The sequence below is a fragment of the Prunus avium genome, chromosome 3, assembly GCF_965620075.1.
Source record: "Prunus avium chromosome 3, drPruAviu1.hap1.1, whole genome shotgun sequence".
Lineage (NCBI taxonomy): Eukaryota > Viridiplantae > Streptophyta > Magnoliopsida > Rosales > Rosaceae > Prunus > Prunus avium.
The window spans coordinates 729,415-739,284 of NC_142286.1; positions in this window are offsets into that span (position 1 = coordinate 729,415).

Here is a 9,870-nt window from a genome sequence, read left to right on the forward strand (position 1 = left end):
AATGAGATATTTTCTGAAGCAATTGGCATCTTTGTGAAGACAAGGCTTCATCATGGCAAAGGGGACAAGGGCAAGGGCTTTAACTAAAGCATGAGTTTTATATTATATATATCTTTGAGCTGGAATTGATGGGCAAAAGGCACATGGGAGTGCAATCTGAAGGAAAAAGGCTTTTGAACGTGGGTAATTTTACCAGGCTATTTTTCTACACATGGGGAGCAGATTTTGGAGAGCTTGAAGCTAGGAGAAAGCCAAGGTGCAGCCAAGCAAAGTGGAGAAAAGAAAGCTTCCACCATTGAAGACCTTGAAGCTTTCACCATTTTCTCAAAATCTGTAAACTCTTTCTAATTTTATTTTGAGTTTGTATTTGGAATAAGTATGAGCAACTAAACTTCATAGCTAGGGCTTAGGTTGAAGCCCTAAACATGAAAACCTTATTGTTTTGATACTTGAGTGTATGAATATCTAGATATTGTTGATGAATTCCAATTCACCAAATTAATCTATCCTTGATGTGTGTTTTTCCTTGGTTGGCCATCTTTGAAAGCATGCTTCTTGAGATTGTTGGGATTATGTGTATCTTCATGTTGTCCTAAGCAATAAATGGATGAAGTAAGAATCATCCATGTGAATTGGTTTCTTGAATACCTAATGTAAACACCATGCTATTAGGATTCTTGTGATGTTCATATTCTCTTTGAACTTAATGGGTTTTCCTTGTAATTGAATCGAAGTACGAACCATACCTAGGTTCGGTTATGGGGAGGGCACAAGTATTGTGGCACGAACCATGCACTTTACGTATATTAGAGAGAATCAATGCGTCTTGAGCCACGACCCATGGTCTTGATTGCGAACATCTTCATCAACACGTTTAGAGTTCATCACTTGAGTATCCATGAACGTTGGTAGAATTGTTTAGGGTGGATTCCGAAACCCTAGTGTTTGTTACTTGGTACTTTCACTTTTTGATAATTCTTCTCTGCCATTCTCATTTAATTTCAAAGTCCATTTACTTTCATGCAATAGAAATAGGTCACTTGAACCAAACCAAACCCCCCCCCCCCCAATGTGTGTGTGAGTTGTGTGTTTGACACATTGTGTGTCTTATTTATTGAATTTTGTTTGTTTGCTTAATTGTTTTTGACTTTTGGTCCACGCTGTGTTCTTCCATTTTCTGTGCTGAATCCAACCGTATAAAGAACGTGAATTTTGGACATACGGTTGGAAAGTTATAAGTCAAAAACTGGACAGAGGTCGAAACTGAAAAACAGAGAAAACGATTCTGTGCAAAACGTCCGGTCGCTAGTGTCTCACGACCGGTCGCTCATCACGCAAAAATTGAAGTTCGTCTCTGTGCAAAAACGACCGGTCGCTTTTACCTCACGACCGGTCGCCAGACACTGTTCACGCACTATTCATTGCACTGTTCATAGGTGATAAAGTGGTGATAAAATGGTGATAGAAAATGCTGTTTGTGTTTTTCTTTAGTTTTCTTGTGTTGTTTCATTTCTTTTACACTTCTTTACTCATTTTTAGTTTCTATTTTGCATTTGTGCATTTGTGGTGTGTCAATTAAGTGTTCTTTACGTACTCAAATTAGAACTTATAGGAAGCCGACAAGTTCTTCGTGGGATCGATCCCGTACTTACATAATCTATACTTCATTAGATTCGTGCACTTGCGGGTATTTTTAATTGGTTGTTTGCACATTAATTTGTGTCCTTTTAGGAATGCAACAATTTTTGGCGCCGTTGCCGGAGAACTGGCACGGCTGCTTATCTGTTTTGTTGAGTATGTTTAGAATACTTAGTTCATTTTCACTTATTCTTTGATATTTCATTTTATTTTAATTTGTTTTTGTTTCTCTTTCGTACAGGAACATTTTGCATATGTCCTTTTCAGAGTCGGATATTTCACTTGATTGCACATTAGAAGAATTCCGAGCTCAAATTCTGAGAGGAAGGAACATCCGACTTGCTGCGTCTACTCCATTGCCTATATCATACTCACCGTTTTCATCATCACCAAGCTCACCAATAGTCGAGTCACCTCCATTGTCACCAATGGCAGGAGCAGTTGAAAATATGGAACTTACTATGCAAGAATACTCATCACCGCCAACAGCTGGACAACCATCTTGCATAGTATATCCCACATCCACTTTGGAAAACTTTGAGTTGAGATCGGGCATGATACACATATTGCCTAAGTTCTTTGGAAATCCCGGAGAAAATCCTAATGCACATATCCTAGACTTCGAGGAAGTATGTTCCACAATAAAGATCGAAGGCATGAATAATGAAGAAATAAGAATGAGACTTTTCTCGTTCAGTTTGAAGGATACAGCAAAGGAATGGCTCCACTCTCTACCTCCAAATTCCATCACAACATGGACGGCCCTTGCTGCAAAGTTCTTGCAACATTTCTTTCCAGCACAAAGGACAAATGAACTCCGAAGCCAGATTACAGGAATTTTGCAAAGGCAGGGAGAAAGCTTCCAGGATTATTGGGATCGTTACAAGAAACTTCTAATCGCTTGTCTGCATCATAACATACAAGCATGGCTCCTAATGCAAAACTTCTATGAAGGACTTTTTGAAGCGGATCAAAATAATGTGAATGCAGCTGCAGGAGGAACTATAATGAACAAGACTCCAACACAAGTGCGTGAGATATTTGATCTTGTTGCTGCAAATGCTCGCCAATATAACTCCAGGCAAAAACCAGTTAGAAAAGGGGGATCTTATGATGTAGGTACCCTTTCTAGCATGGAAGCTCAAATAGCAAACCTAACCAACATGGTGAAGAGATTAACTCCAGAATCATCCAAGGTTTGTGCATATTGCTCCACAACTGGTCATGAAACTGAAGATTGCCCCTTGGCAATGGAGGAAGCAAATGCAGTGGGTGCATTTCAGAAAAATCAGTGGCAAAAGAATGACCCTTTCTCACAAACATACAATCCGGGGTGGAGAAATCATCCGAATTTCAGGTGGAGTGACAATTCCAATGTCCAACAAGGGCAATCTCAACCATATCATGGCCAACACAATCCTCGCCCACCTCATGGTCAAGCTCCACAATACAATCCACCACCACCCAACCAACCAAGCTCAAGTCAAGTTCAGCAAAAACCTACAGGACAATCTTTGGAAGAACTTGTTGCTTCTTTGGCTAGAACCACAGATTCTATGGCTAAAACCACAGATACTTTCATTAAGGAGACAAGAAGCTACATGCAACGGAATGACACCCACATGCAGAGAACAGACAAGGCCATAGCCAACCTAGAATATCAGGTGGGGCAAATTGCCACAGTTTTGAATCAAAGGGAAGCTGGGATGATGCCTAGCCAAACAGTGATAAATCCAAACGGGCATGAGCATGTTCAAGCAATTATCTTGAGAACCGGTAAGGTAATTGGTGAGGTTGATAATTCTGAAAGTCTAATTAAAATTGATGATGAGATACAGGTTGAGAAAGTGATTATGCCTAATGAAAAGGATGAAATCAACATGGAGAAAGATAAATAAGCAACTTCTTCACCCGAGTGGATCCCAAGGCATGAAATTGCAAGAAGGGCAAGAAAAGAAAAGGTATGTCGTGAACCTACTGATGAAGATATCTCACGTGCTCCTTTTCCTCACAGGTTGATGGGTTCTAAAAAAATTCAACATGCCAAGGACATATTGGAAATCTTCGGATAGGTGCAAATCAACATTCCTCTCTTGGATGCAATCAAGCAAATTCCAAGCTATGCAAAATTCTTGAAGGACCTTTGCACCAACAAGAGGAAATTCAAAGATCACGAAACGGTTGCACTAACAGAAGAGGTTTCTGCTGTCTTGCAAAGGAAGCTTCCTCCCAAGTTACAAGGCTTTAATTGATTTAGGTGCTTCGATTAATCTAATGCCTTATTCTGTTTATGAAGCCCTCAATTTAGGTGATCTCAAACCAACTTCTGTCAGCATTCAATTGGCGAGCCGAACGGTAGGACGATGACCGATTGGTGGAAGGAGCGTACTCTCGATCAGACTCTGCCGTTGATTCCAGGATTTGTATCCTCCGTATTGGAGACTTCCTCCCCATGTTTCTCAGTCGGGGATCGTCCAGGCGGGCATTTATCCTGATCGGCGATTCCTGCCGTTCTGACTGCCGTTCGACTTCCCGTTCTAGCAACCTGTGTCGGCAATCGGAATAGACCTTCTTCGGCACATGGGGCTTATTTTTTGGTGCTGGAACCACCAATTGTTTAGACGGCGCAGGCGTTGCCTTTGCCACCTTCTTGCCCTTCTTCTGCCGACGGGGAGTCTGTAGGCTCTCGGAAGATCGATTGGTCTGGATGTTTTGTGTTTGCTGCTGATTGAGCAACTGTTGTGTTTCGTCCACTCTGGTCGAGAGGAAGTTATTGTGTTCCTGCAACCTAGCCATGTCCTGCCGAAGGGACACGACTTGGGCTAAAAGCTCCGCATTTTCAGCGGGTTGGAGTACAGGTGGATTAGTTGCCGGGGTGCATGGGGGTGGCGCTGGGCTAACCCTGCTAGGCATGCCGAACGGCATCCCCTCCTACGGTAGGAACGTAGCTTTTGAGTTGGTCCCCATGTGTTTGGGATAAAGGGTTGATTTTATCGTTTCCCACAGACGGCGCCAAACTGTTGACGCCAAAAAGTGGTTCTCTGACTTTGAGGGTCAACTTAGTAATTTTATGCCTTCGGTATCCTTACGGCCTCGGTAGGGAGCGTGATCTGCAAAAATGAGAGAACGCTCGGTAAGACCCAAGGCATCGGTGTGGTACCGACCGAAGGCTCTCCGATGCTTAAGTAAGTTCGGGAATAGAAAGTTCAACTGACAGATCAATAGGCTTGTATGCCGTAAGTTCTGATTACCTCCTATTTTGGGATAGTTGGCCTCCCTTTATAGGTCTTGGGAGGTGTGCATTTGTTGATAATTTCGATGTGGGACTGTGGACGTCGCTTGGGAGCGTGCCACGTGTCCCAGGAGAGGGCGTTGCCCTAACGGAGTGATCGGTAGGTAGAGTGCCGAGGGCGCCTGTTCGGTTCATTTTTACACATGATTTTTCATGTTATTCACCCACTATTTTGAGTTAGTTCTTGACATTTTATAGCTTTTTACTTCTTTTTTGTGTTTTAATAGGTTTTACCTTGGTTTGTATGAAAATGAGCTAAAAGTGCATTATTTGATATAAATTCTGTTTTTGTTCATTTTCGTAGGTCAACTTCGTGGCCTTGGATCAGCATGTTCCGGTCCTTGGATGAGGTGATGATCTTCATAAGACTTGTTCCAATGGATGTTAACTACAACATATCCAAATTTGAGCTCCATTGGGCAAGTGTAGCCTATCCAGCTGATCGGACAATTGACGCTGGCTCTGGATGTTTGTTTTGGCCCAGTTTTCACCCCCACTTAATAGCATTTTATTTCTACTTGTTACCACACCTTTTGGTAACAATGGATTGCATTTGAGTGGCATTTCCTGAGTCAATTGGAGCCTTGGATTATACCTTAAAACAAGGTTTCATCATTTGCAAGGGGACAATGGGCAATAGCTTTAGAGAAAGAATAAGTTTTATACTAAAAGAAAAGCTGGAAAGGAGGAGAGAGAAAAGTCAAAAGGGATTGCAATCAGATTTGGGGGAGTTTTTGCAACGGGAGAGAGGGTATTCCACCATTCTACACAATTGAGAGCAGATTTTGGAGCTTGGAGCTAGGAGAAAGACAAGGTGCAGTCAAGAAAAGTGGAGAAGAAGACTTCCACCATTGATGATCTTGAAGCTTTCATCATTTTCTGAAAATCTGTAAACTCTTTCTAATTTCATTTTGAATTTGTGTTTGAAATGATTATGAGGAACTAAACTCCATAGCTAGGGCTTAGGTTGAAGCCCTAAACATGATTACCTTATTGTTTTGATGCTTGAGTGTATGAATTTCTAGATGTTGTTGATGAACCCCATTCACTAATTGAATTTTATGATATGTGTTTGCTTCCTTTGCTTAATCACCTTAGGTTGTATGCATGTAGCTAAAGTTGAGAAGTTGTGTAAGATAACCAAGAACACAATTTCTAATTAGCAACAAATGATTGAACTTGTTTAAGTGAGCATCATGTGAATTGGTTTCTTGACAACAATTGATGAATTCCAATTCACCAAATTAATCTATCCTTGATGTGTGTTTTCCTTGATTGATTACCTTTGAAAGCATGCTTCTTGAGGTTGTTGGGATTATGTGTATCTTCATGTTTTCCTAAGCAATAGATGGATGGAGTAAGAACCATCCATGTGAATTGGTTTCTTGAATACCTAATGTAAACACCATGCTATTAGGGTTCTTGTGATGTTCATATTCTCTTTGAACTTAATGGGTTTTCCTTGCAATCGAATCGAAGTACGAACCATACCTAGGTTCGGTTATGAGGAGGGCACAAGTATTGTAGCACGAACCATGCACTTTACGTATATTAGAGAGAATCAATGCGTCTTGAGCCACGACCCATGGTCTTGATTGCGAACATCTTCATCAATACATTTAGAGTTCATCACTTGAGTATCCATGAACATGGGTAGAATTGTTTAGGGTGGATTCCGAAACCCTAGTGTTTGTTACATTTTAATTTCACATTTTGATAATTCATCTCTGCCATTCACATTTAAATTCAAAGTCCATTTACTTTCATGCAATAGAAATAGGTCACTTGAACCAAATCAAAAAACCCCCCCAATGTGTGTGTGAGTTGCGTGTTTGACACGTTTTGTGTCTTTGTCACTGAATTTTGTTTGTTTCGGTAATTGTTTTGGACTTTTGGTCCGCGTTGTGTTCTTGCATTTTCTGTGCTGATTCCAACCGTATAAAGAACGTGAATTTTGGATAAACGGTTGGAAAGTTATAGGTCAAAAACTGGACAGAGGTCGAAACTGAAAAACAGAGAAACGAATCTGTCCAAATGGTGATAAACGGGTGATAGAAAGTGCTGTTTGTGTTTTTCTTTATTTTCTTGTGTTGTTTCATTTCTTTTATCTTCCTTACTTCATTTTTAGTTTCCAATTTGTATTGTGTTTGTGTGTTGTGTAAAATTAGTGTTCTTTACGTACTCAAATTAGAACTTATAGGAAACCGACAAGTTCTTCGTGGGATCGACCCCGTACTTACATAATCTATACTTCATTAGATTCGTGCACTTGCGGGTATTTTTAATTGGTTGTTTGCACATTAATTTGTGTCCTTTTAGGAATGCAACAATTTTTGGCGCCGTTGCCGGGGAACTGGCACGGTTGCTTATTTGTTTTGTTTGAGTATGTTTAGAGTACTTAGTTTTATTTTTGTTTATTGATTGTTGTTTCATTTTATCTTGATTTATTTTTGTTTCTTTTTCTTACAGGAACATCCGAGGAGTCACCTCCACCATCTCCAATGGCAGCCGCAACTGAAATTGTGGAACTTACTATGTAAGAATACTCCAATAAATTTGTGATGGAAGAAGCAAATGTTTTTGGCTCATTTCATAATGAATTGCCTATGAATGAATATTTCCGACAAACATACAATTCGGAGTGGAGAAATAATTCAAACTTCTGGTGGACCGACAATCCAAATTTTCAACAAGGGTCATATCAACCATATCAAGGCCAACATAATACTTGTCCACCTTATGGTCAACCCCAATATTATAATCCACCACCACTTAGTCAATCTCACCAACCACCTCAAGGACCAACTTTGGAAGAAATTGTTGCTTCAATGGTTAGACACACAGATAGTTTCATCATGCAGAGGAATGACACCCATATGCAGAGGAATGATACCCACATGCAGAAAATGGTTAAGGCCATTGCCAATCTAGAAAATCAAGTGGGGCAAATTGTCACATCTTTGAGTCAAAGGGAAGCTAGGATAATGTCTAGCCAAACAGTGATACAAAATGGGCGTGAGCATGTTCAAGCAGTTACCTTGAGAACTGGTAAGGTAATTGGTGAAATTGATGGTTCTAAAAATTTGATTCACAATGTTGATGAAATGCAGGTTGAGCAAGTGATTGGGCCTAAGGAAAATGATGAAATCAACAAGGGGGAAGATAAACAAGCAGCATCTTCACCTGAGTGGATCCCAAAGCATGAACTTGCAAGAAGGGCAAGAAAGGAGAAGGTAAGTCGTGAACCTACTGATGAAGATATCTTACATGCTCCTTTTCCTCACAGGTTGATGAGTTCTAGGAAAAATCAACATGCCAAGGACATATTGGAAACTTTCAAGCAAGTGCAAGTCAATATTCCTTCCTTGGATGCAAACAAGCTCAAGGAATGCGAAACTGTTGCATTAACGGAAGAGGTTTCTGCTGTTTTGCAAAGGAAGCTTCCTCCCAATTTGCAAGATCCAGGAAGTTTCACAATTCCTTGTATAGTTGGTGATAAATTATTTGAGGAACCTTTAATTGATTTCGGTGCTTCAATTAATCTAATGCCATATTCTGTTTTTGAAGTACTAAAGGAAGACAAGCTGAACATCCATGTTCCAAGCACCAATCATATGTTCAATGTCACTCCTTCTACTCAAATGAGAAGGCCACCCGACCCTAAATTTGTGCCTCCTCCATCTAATCCACGTATTGAAGAGCGCTTAAAATTGCTTTTGAAACCTACTCATGTGCATAAAAAGAAAAGAATACGAAATGGGTTGATTAGATGGCAAAGGATTTGAAGAAACTTCATGTTCGGCACAAGGAGGCGATTGAGCCAAAACCCCCCAAGTGACCCAAGTATGTTGGAAGTCCGGCAAAAGACTTTAAACTTAGCGCTTCTTGGGAGGCAACCCAAGGTGAATAGAAGAAGTTTGTTGTCGTCCTAATCGCTTCAAAGTGGAGTTTCTCTAGACTCAAACTTACTTTTATTTTACTTTATTTATTTATTTTCCTTTTGAGTTAGGATTTCAATCTCCAACCAAGGTAATTTCGATTTTCTTGTTGTTTCTCTTTGTTTTTCTTACTTTTACTTTCCTTTACTTGTTTGTGTTTCTATTTTGTTGTTAAGTTTGGGAAGTAAATTGCTTCATGATTGCACACACTGAACTTTGGCTCAAATGTTTATTTCATTCCATACATGTGATTCCAAACACAAACTTGAAAAAAAAAAAAAAAAAAAAAAAAAAACATAAATTTCTCAATCACATGTTCATTGTTGCATTTTGCACCACCTGAGGCTTCTGCTAATTGCCTCTGTCTGTTCTTGCTTGTAGAACCTGCAAAAGCTCTACATGATCTTCATTCCTCTTTTGCAGCATCTCTACATGCTGGCTGGCACTGTAGAGCCGCTTCTGCAGGTCCGCCACCAGAGCTTTCAGGGCCGCCACCTCCTCACTCAGTGCCCCGCACTCTCGTGTTCTCGCCAGTAGGCGCATGCCCAAATTTGTGGCCGAGACCGCGTTGAGCACGGTTAGATTGTGGGACTCGTCCACTGCCATCTGGTCAGACCTCTGCGCCACATGCAGGTGATCTGCAACTGTCAGTCTGCTGACAGTCATGCCCTCCGGCATTACTGCCCTTCGCGGCACCACCTCAGAGAAGTTTGAGGCCGAGCCATGGTGGTATGAGGAGTTTGGGAAGATAGGGTTTGGAGGAGCCCTTATCTGGGAATTTGGTGGTGCTAGTGACAGCTCAAGGTTGAGATCATCAAGGTGAGTACATGTGGATGCCATTGTTTTGTTTTTGGATGTTTTGGATGGTTTTCCTTGAGTTTGCAGAAAGAATTGCAGGGTACTCTTCCGCTTGCAGAGGCATGGCTTAAATAGACATATGCAGATGAGAGGGAGAGCCAACGCCATTTCGGATTTCCCGGGCATGCTCGACCTAATCGCTTC